The sequence below is a fragment of the Sturnus vulgaris genome, chromosome 28, assembly GCF_052056855.1.
Source record: "Sturnus vulgaris isolate bStuVul1 chromosome 28, bStuVul1.hap1, whole genome shotgun sequence".
Lineage (NCBI taxonomy): Eukaryota > Metazoa > Chordata > Aves > Passeriformes > Sturnidae > Sturnus > Sturnus vulgaris.
The window spans coordinates 4,599,473-4,623,622 of NC_142270.1; the positions used below are offsets into that span (position 1 = coordinate 4,599,473).

The 24,150-nt window shown below is 41.9% G+C and overlaps 1 long non-coding RNA gene across 3 annotated transcripts in view; it reads left to right on the forward strand.

Annotated features, from left to right (window-relative positions):
* The window catches only part of LOC148220992 (uncharacterized), a 48,636-nt gene that overhangs the window by 11,537 nt on the left and 12,949 nt on the right, over positions 1-24,150 (forward strand). Inside the window, exons 2-3 of one of the 3 annotated variants that reach the window (XR_015808622.1) lie at positions 14,322-18,825; positions 21,331-21,402. This is a non-coding gene — a long non-coding RNA (uncharacterized LOC148220992). Of the gene's footprint in view, positions 1-1,518; positions 7,845-14,321; positions 18,826-21,330; positions 21,403-24,150 lie in introns of those variants that run through there. The other 2 variants (XR_015808621.1, XR_015808620.1) reach the window with 2 other exon arrangements.

A 24,150-nucleotide genomic window follows, 5' to 3' on the forward strand; every position in this document is an offset into this window, starting at 1 on the left:
TCCCCAGCTCCCACCGCGCCGCTTTCGAGGCTTTTCTCGCCTTCCACCTTCGGGAATCCGGGAAATCCCGCCTGGAATTCCAGGGAAAGGCGAATTTCAGAGGCGAGGCAGAGCTGGGCAGGGGGACTGGGGGAATATTCTGAAATATTCTGAAATTCCGGCGCTCTAAAACGGGGTTTTCTGCTTTTTGATCCTGGGGAAATGCGGAGAGATCCCCGAATGAGCGATTCCAGAGGCTGGGAAGGAGGGAGAGGAGTGGAGGCTGCTCTGGGTGCTAATGAGTGATGATGGGCTGGAATTATAATTAACGCTAATGACAGCACTTCGATGGAATGCAAAGAACACGTTCTGAGCGGCTGAGTTAAAAATAGATCCTTTTTTTAATTTTTTTTAATTTTTTTTTTTTTTCTCAAGACATGAAATTTAAACTCTGAGGACCAGACACCGCAGTTACCCTGCGGATTTTTTTGTCCATTTTAGCTGTAGAAAAACCTGGTTCTCGAGGAGCTCTGTGGGGACTGGGAAAAGCGCGGCCTCGTTTTTTTGGTTTTTTTTTTTTTTTTCCTACATCTTCACAAACGAGGGATGCTCCTTCCACGTGGCTGATATGGAGGAAAAAAAATCGCTTTTTTTTTATTTTTTTTTTTTTTTTTTTTTAATGCAGCACCAGAAATTATCCTAGCCAGACTAATAGAATAATAAAAAGAAAGGGCACAAACCAAGGAGCATCCACACGCCCAGACCCTCCTTTCCCCCCAAAAAAATATCCTGGATCTTTTTTTCCTTGTTCCTTTGGGGTTTTTTGGGGATTTTTGTTTGTTTAGGATGTTCTGTGGATGTTTTGTGAATGTGTTCTGTGGATGTTTCATGGATGTTTCATGGATGTTTCATGGATGTTTCATGGATGTTTCATGGATGTTTCATGGATGTTTTGTTTCATGGATGTTTTATGGATTCCTGGAGCATCCCACACCCTCCAGCCCCGTGTCCATCCCGCAGAGGCTCCTGGCTGGGTCTGAGCAGTCCCTGGGAGGATCCTGAGCACAAATCCATGGCTGGAAACCTCTCTGGAGCCAGCAGAGCTGGAGGGAAATGCCAGCCCGGCTCCCGGGGGGAAATGTTCCCCTCGGGATGAGCCAGGGGAGCTCCAGCAGCACGGGTGGGTTTGGCTCCTTCGTGTCAGGATCCTTCCAGTGCTCAGACACCGTGTAAAATAAACTTTAATTCTTTAATTCCTCCTGCCTGTGCTGCTGGGGGCTCGTCTTGATAGCATCCCATCTCATGGATCCCATCCCATCCCATCCCATCCCATCCCATCCCATCCCATCCCATCCCATCCCATCCCATCCCATCCCATCCCATCCCATCCCATCCCTTCCCATGGATCCCATCCCATCCCATCCCATCCCATCCCATCCCATCCCATCCCATCCCATCCCATCCCATCCCATCCCATCCCATCCCATTATCCCATCCCATTATCCCATCCCATTATCCCATCCCATCCCATGGATCCCATCCCATCCCATTATCCCATTATCCCATTATCCCATTATCCCATCCCATCCCACTCCCCTCAGCTCCCCAAAATTCCTGCCCAGGAGGAAATTCCCGTTGAAGGTCTGTGCTGCTCCCCAGCCCTTTGGGAGCTGCTGGATCAGGATCCATCCCCAGCTCCATCCCCTGCCCTCCTCCCCTGGGGACCAGGAATTCTCTTCATGGAGCAGAGCAGGGCTGGGATCAGCTCTGCCCCCCTGTTCCCGATTTCTGCTGATTTTTGGGGTGTCTCACCCCGGGCTGGGGCAGTGCCACTGTCCCCTGCCCCTGGAATGCCACCAGGACAAACAGGACGAGCACAGAGCTGGGCAGAGAGAGGGATTTTCCTTTTTATCGTGCTGCTGCTTGTGGATCAGCCTTTTCCTCCCTTTTAAAGGGGCCAAAAGCCAGCAAATAAACAAACAAATGAATCAATTTCTGCCCAGCCCCTCCCTGAAGATGAAATGTTCTCCTGCAGCCCTGCATTAACCCCTGGCCCCGCATTAGGCTCCAGCTCCTGGATGCTTTTAAGGCAGGATTTCAATTATCCCAAGTGGCTCCCGAGATGTTCCAGGGGGGCTCATCCCAGGGATGGAGCCCTGAAATCCATCCCTGCCCGCCAGGCTGGGCCAGGGGAGCTTCCAGAACCTCCTGCAGGGATGGGTTTGGGTGAAATCAGAGGTTGGGGAGTGCAGGGTCCCTCCCCTGGGGCTCGGGGATATTTATAGGAAAAAGCTTTTTAATAGCTTGAGTTGGGAAAAAAAAAAAAAAAAAAAAAAAAAAAAAATCTGGTTAAACCCGAGCTCATCCCCACGTAATTAAATAAGCCAGCTATGACTAAGAATATTGATCAGGCCCTTCCTCCCCTCCCTTCCAAAGGAAATTTCCTTGGGGAAGATTTTCCTGCTGCTCCCAGCCCTGTGGATGCTGCCAGATCCATCCCTGGCTCTGTTTTCATCCTTTGGAAATGCTCTGCTGTGCCTTAAATCCTGCTTTAAACATGTTTAAAAAAAAAAAAAATCCACAGGGATTTTTATGGGATGTTTTCATCTCCGTATTTCCCAGTTATTCTCACTCCCAGCAACCTCCCTGAAAGCCCACAAAGATGCAAATAAATTAATAAGTGTAAAACATTCCGGGTGAAACATTCCAGATTTTCTATTCAAAATGTCTTTCCATTTTATTATCATAAAACTGATGACAAACAAGGCACTGAAGGTGCTTTTAAATGTTTGCTGTTTGGACTCATGCCTGGTAAAAATGTAAAAAAAAAAAAAAAAATCATATAAATTGGAGGTAAAAGCTTATTTTCAGTTCTCCTGCAGTTAAATTAACTGTCAGCTTTGCCCATTAGGCTCCACATCCTTCAGTGATCTCAATTTTTATTTGGTACTAAATGTTAATCACCAGAATTGCTGCTCATATTTTAATATTCCTTTTCATTATCCAGGCTCCTGCACACAGGAATCTGAATTTATCTGAGGGGCTGGAAACACTTTAATCCACTTTCTATTATTTATACCACGCATTTGCAAAGGATGACACAGAAAAAAAAAAACAAAAAAACCAAAAAAACTCTTGTCAAAAAATTCTGTGCTTGGCCCAGGTACTTCTGACATCAATAAGTGCATATAAAACATGGAAAAATAAATGTGTTTGCAAAATATCCCAGCTGATTTGGGCTCTGGAAAGTGCAGGGCCTGCTGTAAGTTCACCCCTGCAAAAATGAAAACAAAACAAAACAAAAAAAAAAAATTCAGAACAGGAGCTGAGCTTTGAAACCTGCAACTATTTGGGATTTTTTTTCCCATAAAATTAACGAATGGAGGAAACTTCTTCATCTCCAGCTTTGTGCTTCAGGCTTCTGGAATAGAAGAGGAATAATAGAAATAAGAGAAATGATAGAAATAATGGAAATAATGGAAATAATGGGAATAATGGAAATAATGGAAATAATGGAAATAATGGAAATAATGGAAATAATGGAAATAATAGAAAGGGGGTTCTTGTTTTCCACAGGCAGTGGATTCCAGCTGCTCTGAAATAAAGAACTGGGGAGTGTTTGAGGCAGGCTTTGTGCTCCTTGATTTCCTTTGTGTGCAGAATTCTCCCTGGTTTCCTGAGGAGGGGAAGGGCTGGGGCATCCCTGAGCTCTGGAGAAAGGAATTGCCTGGAAAATTTGCTGGAATTGCCTGGAAAATCTGCTGGAATTGTCTGGAAAATCTGCTGGAATTGCCTGGAAAATCATCTGGGAAGGGAGGGCTGGTGTTCATTGACAGCCACTGCTCACCCAGTCCTGACCCAGGGACAGCTCAAAGGGTAAAACACAGCTCGTTCTGCTGCATTGGGGGGTTTTAAGTTAAAAAAAAACCTAAAAAAAAATCCTTAAAAAAACTAAAAAAAAATCAGGAAATTTTTTTTTACCTAAAAAAAAAAAAAAATTAAAAAAAACAACAGGAAACCAGGAGCTGCTGGAAAACCAGGAGCTGGCAGAAGACCAGGAGCTGCTGGTGGAACATCAGGAAACTCAGCTTTCCCCTCTTGCTGCATTGAGGATTCTTTTGGGTCCCTTCCAGCCCAGGATATTCCCTAATTCTGGGATTCTGGGCTGTTTTCTGGCCTCTTCTGGTCACAAAACTTCCAAATCCTTCAGTGCCTCTGGAGTTTGGGTTCTTGTGAAGCAAAGTGAGACCTGGGATCACACCAGACACCAACAAGGGACATCTCGAGTCTCCTCTTAGTGTTCAGATTTATTGAATTTTTAATTTTTTTAATGGAATTCTGGGATGCTTTAGGTTGGAAAGGACTTTAAAGCCCATCCCATCGCACCCACCCTGCCCAGGATTTTTTTTTTGTGCCTGCCAGGGCCTCTCCATCCTCACAGGGAAGAATTTCTTCCCTCATATCCCACCCAAAACTCCTGTCTGTCAGTCCAAAACCCATTAAAAACGTCGGGAATTGTTGTCCTTGTGTTCAGCCTTCTGATGGTTGGCAGATCATTTTCTCGCAGTTTGTTTTTTGTCAACAATGGATGTTTTGCATTTCTCTTTGGATGAGGAGAGGATGGATGGGACCTATGGGATCAGGGGGAATTATCCTCGCTGGTCACCGCTGGAATTCTATAAATAGACATGAAATTTAAATAAAATGTTTTTGTTTTTTTTTTTCCCTGCTTGATCCTTCAGAGTCACTGGGTGTGAATGCCTTTCCCTCTGTGACAACCAATTCCACACAAATTGCTGCAACAACTCCATGCCCATCCTGGCATCGTTATTTCACCCTCTGTCATCAAATCCATCGAGGAAAAAAAGTTCATTTTCAGCTGGAGCTGCCCCCCGGTGCTGGGGGTTGATTTATGGCCCTTTTTTTTTTTTTTGTAAAATCGTTTGTTTCTATTAATATCCCTCCCTGCCACTTGGGCAGGGACAAATGTGCAGCCACAGATGGAGGGAGATGAGGAATTTGGAAAAGCTGAGGAGCCTCCAAACCTCCCAAACCCAGCTGCAGTGAGAGCCCGGGGATTCTCTGAATTTACCCCTGGTAATTTGGGAAATTACCCCCCCCCCCCAAAAAAAAAAATCATCCCTGGTGAGGGGGATGAGACCCAGAACCTTTTTTTTTTGGGGGGGGTGATAAAGGAGAAGTGAACAGGGATGAAAAGTGAACAGGGGGGTGTGTGCTGAGCACTTTGCTGCTTGAAAAAAAAGGAAAAAAAAGCCCAAATCTTGTCCCGTTTAGGATTAAATTGCTTTGGGTCAGTGTAAAACCAGATCAGCCCCTTCATGGTCATAATTTGGGGTTTGCCAGAAAGCCTCAAGTGCTCCTTGCTCTTCATTTGTTATTCCAGGTGACTTCCAGCAGAATTTCAGTGTCTTCAAACGCTCAGAGCCTTCCTAATTCTGTGGAGAAGTCTCAGACATCCCACAGTGAACGAGCTCAGTAAAATCCTATTCCACACCAGGAAAATGAACCTCTGCAAAGGTTTCATTTCAGGGCTGTGGAAATGCAAATCAGCCTAAAAAAACCCAAAAACAACAAAACCAAAACCATTTTCCCCCTGCTCTTTATACAGAGAGCCAAACCTCTTCATTTTGTTATCAAAAATTGATTTCCAATTGAATTCTTTGTTTTGTTATCAACTGATCCGCCAAGACCCAGCCTTCAGCTCGGAGTGGATTTATTGATTGTGAGTTTAAATCCACGAGGAAGCAGCACAACAAAGGGAGATTCCCTCTGGCCGGAATGGAAGGAGACTGAGCCCAATTGCTGTGCCCACAACGAGCTCATTTGGATTTCTGAACCCATCACAAATAAATAAAGCCCAGAGGTGGCTGCAGCCTCCCCTCTTTGTTCGTTTATTTGTGTGAATGTCACTTCAGTGTGGATTTTTTTTAATCCCCTCTCTTGTCCACCCAAAATATTCAGAGGGAGACGTGAAAGATGAAAAGAAAAAAAAAAAAAAAAGGTGATGAGAGATGGGGAGGAGAACAAAGGGGGCTCAGAGCATCCATGGACTCCTGACCTTGGGAAAGAAAAGCTGCTCTGGGATTAAAATGTAACTTTTGATATTTGAGGGATGCTGGTATTTCACAGCAATTTGAAGGTGTGCATATAAACAGCTTGAAATTCCTTGGGGTTTATTTTTCAAAATCTCTTCATTTCAATCCCATCTCCAAGCAAACCTCACCATTTTATCTCTAACCCAGTGCCAGGACAGGTAATTCTCACCCAGCCAACCTTCCCACCTGAATTTATCCTCCTTCCCCCCGGGGAATTTTATCCCTCTGCATGGGTGGGAGCTCATTTCTTTTCTCTATTTTATATAAAATATATATTATTTTCTATATTTATATATTATTATCTATTACCACTATATTATATTTTATATATATATATATAAAATCATTTCCCAGCAGGACCCAGAGACCTGGACCAATGTAAAACTGTTTAATTCTATGTTATGCTTTTACTTTTATTTGTTTTTACTCGTACAGATTTGCCAATTAACCAACTTCAAGTAAGTGTTTAAGTAACTTTAGCTGATTTATTAAGTTCAAACACCACATGTCTGTCCAACACAACCCCAGAAAAATCTCTTTTTCACGTGTTTAGTTAGTGTGCCAAATTTAATTATACATTATATATATATATATACTCAATATAGACATAATTATATACAGGAAAAATCCAGTTTTAGGGGAATTTGTTTCTCCTCAAGCTCTGTTTTGATAACCAGGTGGAAAAAGCGAGGCTGGCCAAGACCCTGCTGAAATAATCAAGGGTAGAGATGAGTTCTGATTCAAATTCTGCCCCAATTTTTTGTTCCTCCCCTAAAATCCTCCAGCGTGGGCACAAGGGATGTCGGGTTTTTTATGAAGGGCCACGTTAATTCTGATTTCAGCCCTGACTCTCAGCTTGCTGAGCTGTTCTGAGAGAGGGGAGGGTTAATTCCAAGGGTTAATTAAGGTTTTCTTCACAGGGCACTGGGGACACTCTTGCTGCCTGCTTCCATTTGGCTTTTTCTCTCTCTTTACCAAGACAGAAATCAAACATTAATAAATTAAAAGATGGTGGAAGAGAGATGCAATAATCAATCAAAGACTTTCCCAGGCTGGGGCGAGTGACTCCAAGGGAAGCTGAGAAAACAGAAACAACCTTTTTTCCTGGATGCAAGGTGAAGGGGAATGACCTTTGGTGGCAGATTTTTAACGAGCTTTTGGCTGAGAGTTGGAGATCTCCACGTGTGCACAGGGCTCAACTCAAGCTCCAGTGGGTGGCAGGTAATTAATTAAACGAGGGCTGAGCAAGTGTAAAGTCACTGGATTTGAGCCTGAGTCCAAACTTAGCCTAAGCCAAGCTTAGTGCCCTGATCCCTGGTTTGCTCTCAGCCCCTCCTGCTCACCTGGGTGTCGAATAAAATTGATTTGATTCACACAAATGCTTTCTTTTTACCTGCTCTGAACCATCCCACAGGAGAAATTCGGATTTCCCTGCTCAAGAGCCCCGGGGAGAGATGGAAAAGCAGCAGTGGGGGATGAGGGGATGGTTCACAGCAGGGCCTGCCCAAAATCAGCACTCACCCAAAAATAAATATCCCTGAACACACACAAACAGCCTGCCTGCCCAGGAATTCATTCTGTGCCTTACATTTCCGTCATCTCCTGCAGCTTTTTCATATTCCAAGCCCTCTTTTGGAGGGGTGTGTTGGATCACAGAAATTTGGAATTTTGGGGTTTTCTGTGATTTTTGGTACTGACCCCCAGGAGAACACGGCTTTGGACCTGAGGCCTTGGAGAAGCTCCCAAAATGTGAGTGGTGGAGTTAAAATCACGGGTGTGTGGTTAAACAGAAGTGTGTGATTGCACACGGTGAAGGGTTTGGGATTTGGGGTTTTTATAATATAATAACAGGTGTGGGGCAAGATGGAGGATTTTGGGTGGTGTCTCTTTCTGTGCTCATCTCCCTCCTTCTCCAGGATTTCAGGCAGTTTTTGGTTGGTGTCACACTGAGGGTCACAGGAGTTTGGTTATTGGGCTAAAAGTATCAATAATATCGGTGTTAATTCTTTATTGGACTCTTTAGGTTTAAAAGTCCTTGTAGCAGCTGGATCTGTCTCCATTTTGCTCACTTGGTAAAAGTGCTGCAGAACTCTCTGTACTTTAGATAAGATTGAATAAAAACCAAACCCAAACACGAGAAAATTCATCTCCATCGCGTTTTTAATCCTGACCCTGGGTGAAGACAGAAGAAAACCAAGACAAGGCATTAATTAAGTGGAGCAAACACCACCCATTATTTATTTTTGGGTTTGGACACCAAGAGCTTCAGCCTTTACTCCTTTTGAGATCTCTGGTTCAGAGTGAGAAGCCCCGGGGTGATCCCAAAGGGATTCCCAAAGGGATTCCCAAAGGGATTCCCAAAGGGATTTCCCAAAGTGATTCCCAAAGGGATTCCCAAAGGGATTCCTCAAAGGGATTCCCAAGGGGGATTTCCCAAAGGGATTCCCAAAGGGATTCCCAAAGGGATTCCCAAGGGGATTTCCCAAAGGGATTCCCAAAGGGATTCCCAAAGGGATTTCCCAAAGGGATTCCCAAAGGGATTCCCAAAGGGATTTCCCAAAGGGATTCCCAAAGAGATTCTCCAAAGGGACTCCCAAAGGGATTTCCCAAAGGGATTTCCCAAAGGGGATTCCCAAAGGGATTCCCAAAGGGGATTTCCCAAAAGGATTTCCCAAAGGGATTCTCCAAAGGGATTTCCCAAAGGGGATTCCCAAAGGGGATTCCCAAAGGGGATTTCCCAAAGGGATTCCCAAAGGGATTTCCCAAAGGGGATTTCCCAAAGGGGATTCCCAAAGGGATTTCCCAAAGGGATTTCCCAAAGGGATTTCCCAAGGGGGATTCCCAAAGGGATTCCCAAAGGGATTCCCAAAGGGATCCCCAAAGGGGTTTCCCAAAGGGATTTCCCAAAGGGATTTCCCAAAGTGATTCCCAAAGGGGATTCCCAAAGGGGTTTCCCAAAGGGGATTTCCCAAAGGGGATTCCCAAAGGGATTCCCAAGGGGGATTTCCCAAAGGGATTCCCAAAGGGATTTCCCAAGGGATTTCCCAAAAGGGATTCCCAAAGGGGATTCCCAAAGGGGATTCCCAAAGGGATTCCTCAAAGGGATTTCCCAAGGGATTTCCCAAAAGGGATTCCCAAAGGGGATTCCCAAAGGGGATTCCCAAAGGGATTCCTCAAAGGGATTTCCCAAGGGATTTCCCAAAGGGGATTCCCAAAGGGGATTCCCAAAGTGATTCCCAAAGTGATTCCCAAAGGGGTTTCCCATCCCAGCCCTTCCCTGTCCCTGTCCCTCAGGAGGGGCTGGGGTTGCTGGCCCTGCCTTTGTGCTTTGGGGCAGATCATCAAAATCTCCTTTTCACCAAAGATTTGTAGCTGGGGGGGAAAAAAAAATTAATAAATCCAAGCCTGAGACAGGCTGATAAATGAAGATTTTTATTTGTGGCTCATCCATCAGTTTGTTTTCCTACACTGATGTGCAGGATGGATGAGGTGTTTTTTTCTCAGTTTTTTCCACTCTTTATGCACAAAATATCAAAGTGTGTGTGCTGCTCTTGGGTCTCCAAACGGGCCTAAAAAAATGTGAATTAATATTAATTAATTATCCATGTTTGGGTACAAACATCGATTAATATTTGATTCATATCAATGTGTGGATGCTGGTTTTGGGTCTCAAATGGGCCTAAAAATGTAAATTAATATTAATTAATTGTCCATGTTTGGGCACAAACATTGATGAATATTTGATTCATATCAATGTGTGGATGCTGCTCTTGGGTCTCAAATGGGCCTAAAAATGTAAATTAATATTAATTAATTATCCATGTTTGGGTACAAACATTGATGAATATTTGATTCATATCAATGTGTGGATGCTGTTTTTGGGTCTCCAAATGGGCCTAAAAAAATGTAAATCAATATTAATTAAATATCCATTTTTGTGACCTTCGTGGGTGTGTAAGGAGCTCACCTGAGGTGACATTTTGGATTTTTGAAGAGCTTGGGGCACAATTGGGAGCTTGGCTTGGGCCACAAACTGTCCAAAACCTAAACATTGATAATATTCTATTCACTGGAACTTCGACAGCGTTCATTACCCCAAAAACTCCATAAATTCCATAAAATCCATAAAATCCATAAATTCCACACTGCTCTGAGCAGTGGGTGGAAGTCCAGCCTTGACTGGAATTTTTTTTTTCCCCCTGAGGAAATGGTGTGTGTGTCACTTTTGTCACCTGAGCAGGACTCACAGAACCAAAGCAGAGCCTAGAGCAGAATTTTCCTGCTCTGTGATTTCCCTCCCGGCCTCCCAGCCCATGTCTTTATCTTCAGGGAGGATTTCTTTAAGTCCAAGCTAAATCTTGCAGTGGAAAATTGATTTTCCTGCCTGGTCCTGAGCAAACAAACGTTCCTTCCCCCAGGAAAGAGTTTTGTTCTCTGGGGTTAATGAAAATGGAGAGGCAGAGGCTGCACTGAGCACTGAGGCTGCACACAGGGCTGGGGCCTCAGCGAGGAATTAATTAATTCATTCATTAATTAGATGGAGGCAGGCAGGAAATGTGGGGTTGTGATGTTTATCTGGAGCACTATGTGGCTGCTGATAAGGGATTTATTTTTATTTTTATTTTTATTTTTATTTTTATTTTTATTTTTATTTTTATTTTTATTTTTATTTTTATTTTATTTTTATTTTTATTTTTATTTTATGTTTATTTGTATTTTTATTTTTGTTTTTATTTTTATTTTTATTTTTATTTTTATTTTTATTTTTATTTTTTATTTTTATTTTTTTAAATTTATCTCCTGTCCTCCAGCAGCAAACTGAGGTCACTGCAAGGGGGGAAATCCAGGCTGAGCCATCACTGGAACATTTTCAAAACATTTTCATTTGTGCACCTGCAGTTTTTTTTTCCTGGTTGAAATAGAACCATATTTGAAATATAAAATAAAATGCAATATTAATAATATAATAATAGTAATCTAATATTATGTTATATATTATTATTACTATAATAATAAAGAATATAATTATATAATTATCTATAATATATAATGTATGATATATAATCTATAGTCTATAATCAATAATCTATAATCTATAAAATATAATATGTAATAGGTAATATACAATATGCAATATATAATATAAAATTATATAATATATAATATATAATAAATGTATAATAATTATATAATTATATTGTATATTAATATGATATAATATTATTAATATTATATTAGTAATATATTACTATAAAATAAAACATTCCCTGTTTTAGTGTTCTGGGGTCTCAGGGATGTGAATCCCTCAGGAATAAATCTGACAATTCCCAAAATCCCCTCTGGGCAAAGCTGCTCCCACTGAAGGCAGCACAGGGAGTGAATGGGACAGGAAAAGGAAAAGGATTTAACAGGGAGGTCCCACAGATGTGTGTGTGTAACAGAAAGATCTTCGAATGTAAAATCTAAAAAAGGAATCGAAATGAATTCAAGTTTTAATATTAAAAAAAAATAAAAAAATTACTGAGCCAGTGTTACTGGATAACCAAGAAGCCAAAGAGTAAAGTGAGTTTAAAAAGGTTTTTGTGACTCAGAGCAGAAGATAAATCCACCTCAAACAAGAAATGGTTTTACCAAGCAAAGTTTGTTTGTTTGTAGAGACTGTCAGGAAAATGAATCCACAAACTCCAGAGTGTCCAAAAGGAGCCAGAGGAGCCCTGGAGCTTTATTGGGATAAAGGCAGAGGCCATGGGACATTCCCCTGGGCTCTCTCACATTTTTGGAGGACTCCCCTCCCTTTTTATCCCAATTTCCCTCTCTCTTTCCCCATGGGATGAGATCATTGAGAGGCCCAGACTTCCCAAACCCCTGATCCCTGAGATTCCCCTCTAATGTACAACCCTCCCTTGGCATTTTTAATTCTTACACAATTCATGGTTTTTCCCCATTGCTTCTTCCACCTTTCAATATCCAATTTCATTGATCAGCAAACCTACACTTTGTTTGTAAAGGCAAATATTTTTATTTTTTTTATTTTTTCCATTCCTCAATCAGTGGAATCCTTCCCATAATTTCTTTATTCAGTGTTTTTTTCTTTTTTTTTTTTTTTGTTTATCAATGCTGGTTTTATCCCACAGCTGGTTTGTACAAACAAATCCCTCGTTCCTCTCATTACCAACCCCAAATCTCCAGGGAAAAAAATTCCCTTTGTCCATCAAACCCCTGGCCAACAGTCCCTGCACAGCTCGTGATGTGAAAATCAGGATTTGATGGAACCATCCCTGCTGCCAGGACACAATCTGGCTCCTTTTGGATCCTGCCTTCATCTGCTCTTCCCTTCTGACACTGAGCAGGAAAATCGGGAAAATCAGGAAAATCAGGGAAATCAGGAAAATCCATCCAGGACACGGGGGGGAAAGGGTTAAAGGTAACTCATGGATTTTTAATTAATTTAATTCAGGTCGATAATGACACAGCACAGGCAAACCCTGAGTGGCAAATAATTGAGTAATTAGCAAATGCAGCAGAAAATGTCAGGCTGGGAGAGGGAGGGGATGTCCCTGTCAGGGAAAGTGTGGAATTTCGTTTGTGGGTGAAAATTGGGAAATTTCTCAGGTTTTTGGGCAATTTTGGGGGTGGCTGCAAGGATTGAAGGGTTCTGAGCTCAGCATTGGAGCTGGGGGAGGTCAGTGGGGCAAAAAAAGCCTTAATTTGTGAAATAAAATTAGAATTGATCTTCCCCAAAATGATCAGGATCTGGGAAAAGGTGGAGGGAGCCAGGTCTGGCCAAGGTTTAAATTCCTGGGTGGTGCTGTGAGTGTAAAAATCACATATTTGGACAATATCAAACCTCAGAGTTTGGGCTGTATGAAATCCCAGATTCTGATCAGGATCAAACATCAGATTCTGACCAATCTCAAATCTCAGATTCTGATCAATCTCAAATCTCAGATTCTGACCAATCTCAAATCTCAGATTCTGATCAATCTCAAATCTCGGATTCTGATCAATCTCAAAATCCCAAATTTTGATCAATCTCAAATTCCGGATTCTGAACAATCTCAAATCCCAGATTTTGATCAATCTGAAATCCCAGATTCTGATCAATCTCAAATCTCGGATTTTGATCAATCTGAAATCTCACATTTTGATCAATCTCTAATCTCAGATTCTGACCCATCTCGAATCCCAGATTCTGACCAATCTCAAATCCCAAATTTTGATCAATCTCAAATTCCGGAGTCTGACCAATCTCAAATTTTAGATTCTGACCAATCTCAAATCCCAGATTCTGATCAATCTCAAATCTCAGATTCTGACCCATCTCAAATCCCAGATTTCCATAAATCTGAAATCTCAGATTTTCCTACAGCCCCACCCCAGTTTCCCCTGGATTGCTGTGTCTGATCAAGGCAAGGAAAAGCCCTGGAACAAACCAGAGAGAAGAGAGAAAAAAAAAAAAAAAATTGTAAATTCTGAGAGAAGCCAATGGTGCCTCTGGAGCTGCTCAGAAGGAAGGACAGAGGATGGTTCCAAATCCAGGAGTTTTTACTGCCTTAAACCAGAGATCAGCACCCAAATCTAACAGATTTATGGCTGAAAACAGTAAAAAAATTGGTGCTGAACTTGTAATTTTAAAGATTCTTTTTTTTTTCCAAGCCAGGAGTAATTTTGCAGTCGTTTTCCAATGGAATATTCTGGTTTTTGGGGATTTCTCCCCAAAGCTGAGCATGGCTGGAGCATGGATCTCACATGGGATGGGAGATTGCTCAGCCTGAGAAATCTCCAGGACAAATTTACAGGAAGGGAAAAGAAACCTTTGGAACCTTGAAAGAAATAAATAAAAAAAAATGAAATTAAATAAAGATGAAATAAAAAACCTGAGTCTGCTGCTAAAAATGGCTGTGGCTGGGAAAGCAAAATTGGATTTGGAGATGTTTGAAAGAACCTGAGAGGAATAAATCTTGCTTTATTTGGTTTTTTTTTTTTTTATTTTATTTTCAGCAAATGCTGTAACTTCTAAATGCACACAAAACACCAAATATTTGTTGGAAAAAAAAATAAAGATATCAACATAAAACTTGGGTTTGTTATGGTGATTTTCAATTTTAAAAGTCAGTTTAATTCTGACACGAGCAAACTGTGCTGAACCCAAACCCTAAAAGACACAAAACTTAAAATTGTGTTGCTTTATAACAGGAATAATTTTAATTTTCTTTTACTTTATAGGATCCATCCTGAAGACTTTGAGCTCTGGGAATGTGGAAGATTTCGAGCTTTTGTCTCTTTTTCACAGAGGATTGGGGCACAAACTGGAAATGTTTGCTGGTGCTCGGATGCCAAATTTCTGCCAAATAATTTTTTACTGGGGCTGGACACAGAATTGCTGCTGAAATGATTGAAAAGGAGAAGTTGGCAAAGTCCTTCCGAGGCAAAAATGTGAATTTTGGCTCCTTTTGCTCACTGCAGAGCCAGCAAAGTCAGATTAAAAAAAAAAAAAATTAAAAAATTATTTAACTCTTGAACTCCTGGTTGCTGCTGCACTTGGATTGTTCTGGAAAATGCTGGAATTTCCAATTTTCTGCTGGCTTTTTTTTTCACAAATTGATCCCTCACATCTTCCCAGGGAGGAATTAATTCCCAATTTCCCATCTAACCCCACTCATTTAATGGCTTTTTCCCCCCCCCCCCTTGTGTAGAATTTGATGCAAAGTTTTTTACAATTTTTCTATCTTTTATAAAAAGCCAATGAAAACAAACCTTTCTCATTTGAGCCATCAATCCCGAACCTCTTCCTCTTTATTTTTACATTTTTATTTTTTAATTTTTTTATATTTTTTATTCCTGTGTGATCTTTCTCCCCAGCATTGCATTTATCTTATTTGTACCTCCTTTTATTTTTTTTATTCCGTGTACAATTCCAGGATTTGAAGAACACTCAAACCTGTTTTGGTTCTCCCTGGTTTTATTCTGGGTGGAATTCAAGGATTTGAGGAGCACTTTTATTTAAAACTTGTTCTTTTTTTTCTCTCCCTGCTCTTTTTTCTTTCTTTTTTTTTTTTTTTTTTTTTTTTCTGTGTGGAATTCAAGGATTTGAAGAGCAAAAGTGAAAGAGCAACAGTGAAATCCCTTTCCTTCCTCCTTGGTCCCGGATTTCACTCCCTTCCCCTCCCTTTCATTCCCTTTCCCATCCTTTAATTCCATTTCCCATCCTTTAATTCCTTTTCCCATCCTTTAATTCCTTTTCCCACCCTTTAATTCCTTTTCCCACCCTTAAATTCCCTTTCCCATTTTTTAATTTCCTTTCTCATTTTTAAATTTCCCTTTCCCATTTTTTAATTCCCTTTCCCACCCTTTCATTTCTGGATGTGGCCAGCAGTGAGTGCTGGGGAAGGAGCTGATGAAATCAGCTCCAAAATCAGATTCCGAATTCCAAAATAACCAATTAATAGCCCAATCAATACCCCAATTAATAGCCCAATTCATATCTCAATCAATATCCCAATCAATACCCCAATTAATAGCCCAATTCATATCTCAATTAATATCCCAATCAATACCTCAATTAATAGCCCAATCAATACCCCAATTAATAGCCCAATTCATATCTCAATTAATATCCCAATCAATACCCCAATTAATAGCCCAATTCATATCTCAATTCATATCCCAATCAATATCCCGATTAATATCCCAATTATTATTCCAATTAATATCCCAATTCATATCTCAATCAATATCCCAATCAATACCTCAATTCATATCCCAATCAATATCCCAATTAATATTCCAATCAATATCCCTATTAATATCCTGATTAATATCGCAATTATCATTCCAATTAATACCCCAATTAATACCCCAATTAATACTCCAATTCATATCCCAATCAATATCTCAATCAATATCCTGATTAATATCCCAATCAATATCCTAATTACCATCCCAATTATTATTCCAATTCATATCCCAATCAATACCCCAATTAATACCCCGATTAGTGTGTGCAAAGATTTCCAGAGGTGAAACCAAGGAATTCCAGCGCACAATTAATTAAATCACGGTGCACAATTAAATCTGCACAATCAGCTGCCGTTTTCATGGCAAAATGAACAATTAATTCATTAACCAGGAGCGCTGCCTAATTAAAAGATTCTATCTCTTCTAAATACGAATTATTTACATAAATATGGAAGCAAAGCTGGGTGGAGCAGCCAAAACCCCCCCCGAGATTTGGGAATTATTACGGGATAATCGCATTTATGCAGGTTTTTAAAGCAAATTTTTATTTCTTTTTAATTTATTTTTAATTTTTTTTAAAAAAAGTTTTTTTCCTGATGTGTGGAAAGGAGAAGGAGGGACAGCCCGAGCTCTCCTGATTTACATTTTATCTGCAATGCATCAGGACTTTCTGCAGCCTCATTTTTTTATTTATTTATTTTTTTTTACTTTTTTTTCATTTTTATTTGGCACAATTCCTGTGCAGAGATGCAGGTGCTGCATTCCCTGTAACCCTCGCGTTGCTGCTCCAGAAAAACCAAAATTTTTTTTTAATTTTTTTTTTTTTTTTTTTTTGCATTTCCAAAAAACTTTCTGTGCTGAGGAAAATTCAAATTACAACAGCTCCGAGGAGATTGTTCAAATGTAGAAAGATTTTAAAAGATTTTTTTTTTAAAAAAAAACCCCAATTATTTGTAAGATTTTTAAAGCCTAGAAAATTCAATTATTTATAAGATTTTTAAATCCAGAAAATTTTATTAGTAGTAAGATTTTTTTAAGCTGAAAACTCAATGGTTTTAAGGTGTTTAAGCCCGGAAAACTCAATAGTTTTTTTAATAATTTTAAGCCCAGAAAACTTAGAGGTTTTAAAAATTTTTAAGCCCAGAAAAATCATTTCCATTGTTTCCCTTGGCCTTTAATGAATCTGAATATTTTGTGCAGAATAAAATAATAAAATAGAATTAAAAATAGAATAAAAAATAGAATAAAAATAGAATAAAAAATAGAATTAAAAGGAGGTAAAAACAAGTGGTGATAAAAAAACTCTTGGGTGTAAAAAGGGAAAAATCTCCCCAGTATTTGAGGGGTTTGGACACATTTTTTTTTTAATTTTTTCACTTTTTTTTTCTTTTTTTTTCTTTTCAAAAGGATTCATTTCTCTGAATAAATGAACAATTTTCGGGCTCTTCCTAAAAGCTCTTCAATCTTGATTTTTAAAGGCAAAAAAAGGATGAAGGCAATAAAATTTATCAGCAGAGGAGCCGCCTCCGTGGTTTGGTATTTACAATTTGGATTTTAGAACTCATAAATAAGTGATGAGAAATTTAAATTCGTGTGTCAGATCCTGACTTTTATTAAAGGTTTTGCTGGAGAAGCAAAAACTTCCCTGAGAGTTCAAATCCTCCTCTGCTGCTGCTTCCAAAATTCAGGTTTTTAATAAAAATTCACTAAATGCGGTGAATTGAAAGAAATTTTAGTTAATTTAGTGAATTTAAATAAATTTTTTTTCTCTGAAGTGACATCATTTGCTGAAAAATAAATAAAAATAAAAAATAAAATTTGCTTGAGAAGGACCAACCTAAATCCTAGAGGAGCTTGGAAAGGTGGGAGAGACTCCTCGAACCCTGTGCTCAAGGCAGGGGGATTCATCTGGAATAAATTGGGTTTAATTTTTCATTTTGGGGCTTCTGAAGGTTTCCAAGTGGTATTTTCAATGTAAAAATGAATTGGGAAATCTTACAGAGAATTTGGATTTATATAAAAGGGAAAAATCCCAAAGGGGTTGAAATCCATCCTGATGAAAATCATCGCTTGGAGCATTTGAAATTTCATTTTTTTGGATTTTAAGTCCTTATATTTTATATTATTTTCTATTTTCTATATCTATTATTTTCTATATTCTCTCTCTATATTATTTTCTATATTCTATATATATGGTTTTCTATATTCTATATATTTTATCTTATTTTCTATATTGTATATATTTTATCTTATTTTCTATATTCTATATTTAGTATTTTCCATATTCTATGTATTTGATATTATTTCCCGTATTCTATATATATGATTTTCTATATTCTATATATTTATATCATTTCCCGTATTCTATATCTATGATTTTCTATATTCTGTATATTTTATATTATTTTCTATATTCTATAGATATTATTTTCTATATCCTATATTCCATCTATTTTATATATGTTCTATACATACATATACACATACATACTTTTTTTTTTTTTTTTTTACATCTTTTTCTATTTTTTTCATGACACACAACGACAATGATATTTCCAAAAACGCCACTTCAGGAAGCAGCAATTCCCATACGAACACAAAACATCCCATGGTCTCCCCAATTCCTGAGGCATCTCAGAGCCAAACTGGAATTAATCCTAAAAACCCCTGAAGAACAAAACCATTGACGACGATGAAGATGTATAAAGGTTTGATGGATTTAAAAATGTGCTTTTTTTGCGCTGTTAACATTTCTCCTGACTGGAAGCTTTAATGTCTGATCGAAAGTTGTTCACGAGGCTTCTCTGGCCATGGAAGAAACAATAAAAGTGACGGAACAAGAGGAAAAAAGAAAAGAGAGGCGGCGACAAATGTGCCACTGGCTGGGGCTGTGGGGATAACGGCACATTAACGCACGATCAATAATCAGAATTAAAGCCAGCCCCCAGCGGGGGCCCTGCAGCCTTAACCCCGCATTTCCTCCCTGGACAAGGTGAGGGGTGTGGATGTGAAGGAGCAGGAATGGGAGCAGGAATGGGAGCAGGAATGGGAGCAGGAATGGGAGCAGAGAATTCTTCATCCTTCCCTGGGTACCCTGGAGCAGGAATGGGAACAGAGAATCCTCCAACCCTCCCTGGATCCCCTGGAGCAGGAATGGGATCAGGAATGGGAGCAGGAATGGGAGCAGGAATGGGAGCAGGAATGGGAGCAGGAATGGGAGCAGAGAGTTCTTCATCCTTCCCTGGGTTCCATGGAGCAGGAATGGGAGCAGGAATGGGATCAGAGAATCCTCTGTCCTTCCCTGGGTTCCATGGAGCAGGAATGGGATCAGGAATGGGAACAGAGAATCCTCCTGCTTTTCTTGGGTTCAGAGGAGCAGAAATGGGAGCAGAGAATGCTCTGTCCTTCCCTGGGTTCCATGGAGCAGGAATGGGAGCAGAGAATTCTCTATCCTTCCCTGGGTTCCATGGAGCAGGAATGGGAGCAGAGAATCCTCCAGCCCTCCCTGGATCCCGTGGAGCAGGAATGGGGCAGCAGAGGATCCTCTGTCCGTCCCTGGATGCCCTGGAGCAGGACAGGGAGCAGCTGTAGCCGGGTGGGAGCAGAGCTGTTCACGCCTGGCCAGCTTGGCCGGGTTCATTCGGGGCCAGCAGGGACATTTTTGGGGACACGGCTCATCAGGGCCGCGCTGTTTAACAGGCTGTGACTGCAGCGCTCCTCTGCTCTGCCGCTGAGAGCGAGCACGGGAGGTGAAGCGAGGGCCCAGACAGGGGAGGATGCACAGCCCTGTCTGCCCTTGGAGCACCGAACCGGCACAGGCGGCTCGGAAAGGCACAGAACCCGGCTCTGGGACCCGCTGGTTTTGTCGTGGCGTCCTAAAAAATACAGAAGAAACCTTTGGGAACTTGGCTTTGAGTGCAGGAATTCATCTCAAGTGTCTGCCAGGTGTTCAAGGCAGGCTGGGGGGGCTGGAGCCCCCTGGGACAGTGGGAGGTGACCCTGCCATGGCAGGGGTGGCACTGATGGGATTTGAGGTCCCTTCCCACCCAAACCACTCCGTGTTCCATGTTCAGGCTTTTGGAGATGGACGTGGATCCCAAAGGGGTCATTTCTGCCTCTCCCTCTCTGCAGGAGCCTCGGTTTGCTGATCTGGGCAGCCCTGGGACCGCTTTGGTTTCTGCTTTCCAAGTTTCACAGAACCCTGGAATGGTTTGGGTTGGGATTTAAATCCCACCCAGAGCCACCCCTGGATGGGCAGGGACCCCTCCCACTGTCCCAGATTATCCCAGCCTGGCCTGGGACACTTCCAGGGATCCAGGGGCAGCCACAGCTCCTCCGGGAATTCCATCCCAGCCCCTCCTCACCCTCACAGGGAACAATTCCTTCCCAATATCCCACCCATCCCTGCCCTCTGGCAGTGGGAATCCATCCCCTGTGTCCTGTCCCTCCACTCCTTGTCCAAATCCTCTCTCCATCCTTTTTCTTTCTGATCCCCCTTCCTGCTCCCACCTGGTTTTTGTCCTTCACCTGGGCAAGGAAAGAAACCCCAAATCAGCTGGATTTGGGAAATCCAGATTCCTCCTGCCACAAACCAGCATTCCACTTATTTCTACTTTTCAGCCTCCCTACCACAAAAATCACTTTTTCTCCGCTCTCCCCTCAGTTTTTTTGGAGTTCCTCACGGAATGCTGTCCCTCTGTGCCGAGCTGGCTCCTGCACTGCTGGAGCTGCCCCGGGACTCTCCCGATTTCAGTTTTGATTCCAGTTTGTCCCTTTGTATCTGCAGGAAGAGCTGGGCTGGTGGCAGTAGATGGCACTGTCTCAATCCTGCTCGGCCCGAGCTGGGCGGGCAGGGAGCTGCAGACACCCACGGGAGTGGAGGAGACGGAAAATGGGGTGCAGGAAACGGAAAATGGGGTGCAGGGGATGGGAAATGGGGTGCAGGGGACGGGAAAGGGATGGAGGTGATGGAAAAGGGGTGCAGGTGATAGGAAAGGTACTGGGAAAAGGGGTTCAGGTGATGGGAAAAGGGGTTCAGGTGATGGAAAGGGGATTCAGGTGCTGGGAAATGGGTGGAAGTGATGGGAAAAGGGGTTCAGGTGATGGGAAAGAGGTGCAGGTGATGGGAAAAGGATGGAGGAGCTGGGAAAAGGGGTTCAGGTGATGGGAAAGGGGTTCAGGTGATGGGAAAAGGATGCAGGAGATGGGAAAAGAGTTTCAGGTGTTGGGAAAGGGGTGGATGTGATGGAAAATGGGTTCAGGTGATGGGAAATGCACTGGAAAAAGGTTCAGGTGCTGAAAAAGGGGTGGAGATGATGGAAAAGGAGATTCAGGGGCTGGGAAATGGCTGAAAGTACTGGAAAAGGGATACAGGTGATGGAAAAGGGGTGGAGGAGCTGGAAAAATGGGTTCAGGTGCTGGAAAATGGGTTCAGGTGCTGGAAAATGGGTTCAGGTGATGGAAAAGGTTTTTTTAGGATTCTGTTTCCTTTTAATAGGAAACCCAGGATCAGGGATTTCCTGAAGGTGGAAACAGTGCATGGAAAGATCTCTCAGCTGGGGCAAACTGGCACCAGTAAAACATTTCCTACTGGGAGGGGGGGAGAATTTCACGGGGGTTTTGTCATTTATTTTGGAGTTTATTTGCACACTTTGAAGGGGGAGCCACGAAAAAAATTCCTCTGTGAGATTAAAAAGCTGAAGGAAGTGGAAACGAAGCCAAATTCTGTGCTTTGGAAGGAGATAATCTGCAATGATCTGGCCCAGAGAAGGAGATTGAATGGGAAATTGAAATTAAATTGAATGGGAAGAGGGACAGTGACCTTCAGGGACAGGTGACAGCCACGGCCAAGGGTTTTATCAGCGTTTCCTGAGCACTTCCAGGAGCCTCCTGCAACACTCTGGGAATATTGGATGTGAGCATTGATGGAATTTCAGCCACCACAGGAGGGGATTGGGCACTTGGGGGAGAATTTTATGGGTTTAATTCTTCTCTGAGTACCCAGCAAAAATCAAAACTTTTTTTTTTTTTTTTTCATATTCCTGCTGTGTTTTTGCAGGAATAAGGAAATTGTGATTTGTGCAAGAGCTTGAAAAGTTATCCCAGAGCAAGAAGGGATTTGAATGGAACAAATCCCATTTATTACATTAACTCTCTTGTATCAGAATTACCCCAGAAGGGATCTGGACAAAGAATTCCCAGCATTTTAAGGGATGGATTTGGGGACGATGCTGAGTGAAATTCCAGTCCACTTTCTTTTTTTCGTGTTCATTTTGTCGAAATGATGATTTTAAATCCCTTTTTTGAACATTAACAGTTCTATTATTCCAATTATTCCCAATTCAGGGCTCGCTTTGTTCATCTCCCACCAAAAAATACTCGAGAACAATTTTTATTTCTCTTTTTTTTTTGTGACCTAAGACCACGAAACGTTCGTGAAATGTGATGTGTGAGCGTCATGGGTGCAGCAAATCTCCAGATTTCCTCCCTCAGCTCTTGGCCAGCTCCTGCTTCCCTCACACCTTTTGCATTATTGATAATAAAAGCTCAGCCACCGAGTATTAAAACCAGCCAGAAAGGCGAGGTTTAATTGCAGAAAGGTCGGAGTCAGCTGAAAAGAAATGTGACTTTCCAGCCTCCAAAGGCAATTCCAGCCTCCTGCTCCCCCCATCTGCCAGCCCAGCTCTGCACCCCTGCAGAGCTCAGGATTTGGGGGGGGAAACAACTCAGATTTGAGAGATTATCTTGCAAAAAAAAAAAAAAAAAAAAAAAAATTAGCATAAAAAAAGAGAAAAATGTCAGGATTCTGGGAGATTTTCCTCACTCTGCTGAACGCTGGCTTTGCCTGGAAGTTTCAGCTCTTGGAGTTTTGCCCGGCTGAAATCTCAGCCCCGTTTGAGAGCTGCCAAAACAATTCCTGCAACCCCCAAACCCAGCCTGGTGTGCTGGGAAACAGCAGATCCCTAAAAAAAACCCTGGGAAAACCGGCATGGATGCAGCAGGGGGCTGGGTGGTGGTGGGGGGGAATTCCAGTGGCCCCAAACTCCCCCCAATCAATAATCCAGTCCTGGGCAAGGCTGGGGTGTCCCCATTTCCTCAGGGTCCTGTCCCCAGACAGGAATTCCAGCCCCAGCAGCTGGAATTGGGGTCTGGAGGGACACAGATCCTGGGCTGGACACCAGGTGAGCAGCAGGGAAGGAATAAAAATTAAATAAATTAATTCATTCTTCTAAACAGGGAAAACTCATTAAAAAAACTTCATATTAAATGCAGTGTGCTCTTCAATAACCTGCTATTTTTCTACATTTTTTAAAAATTCCTTCCCTCCTCCCTGGGCAATCCAAGCCTGCCACAAAGCAGATTTCATTCTTACCTGTCCAACACTTTGCAAAGCCCTCAGGAAAGGTCAAGCAGGGCTGGAGATTGATTTTGTGTTTTTTTTTTTGAGCCTGGAGTGTGTGTCAGCAACAAGGGATGGAACTTAATCCTGAATATTCTGCAGCCTGGCAAAGAGCAAAAGGGAAAATGGAAGGTGAGGGCATGGGAGCTGTGTGATCTCGCAGGGCAGCTGTAAACTGCTTTTTTTTTGGCTTTAATTAAAACCAGGAACCTTTCACAGCAGCCCAGAAGAAGACAGGACTGGGGGGAACGAGTTCTTTTCTTGGCTGAGTCACTCTCCCAGCAGAGGGAAACTTTGAGAAGTGGCTCAGTCCAACAACCTGAGCTTCATTTTGGGTCCCATGAAGGTCCAGTCAAGCTGGGTTTTCCTTTGCAGCACACTCAGTCACTCAAAAAGTGGGAAAACACCTAAATCGAAGTGAGAAAACAGAATTATTTCCCCAAAATTCATCACTTTGGAGCTGCTGCACTTCAGCACTTGGGGTCGGCTCAACCAAAATATTTCTGACCTGAAGGAAATGATCCCACAGAGGAGATTGCCATGGATGTGGCAGGAAAATTGAATTTTTTTTTAAGTCAGTGCAGCTGTTGCAGAGTTTGAACAACGTTTTTGTGCACTTCTGCTTTTGCGGCCACCAGAAGAAGAATTAAATAAATTAAAAATAAACTAGAAGAAGAAATTAAAGCCCTTCAGGGCTGCGAGTGACCTCAGAGAGAGGCAAAACAAAACCTTTAAGCTTGGAAAGAAAGAGCAGGAATTTCTCGTTTTCCTTCTCTGCCCTGCTCAGTGTACACAAAAACCCTCGCTGGTTTCCCAGACCCGAAAAACGCTGACAACCCCGGGAAAAACTCAATTAATGCACGTGTTAATGGCGTTTGGAGGAGGATTTCGGAGCCGTGTGGGGCACAGGAGGAGAGA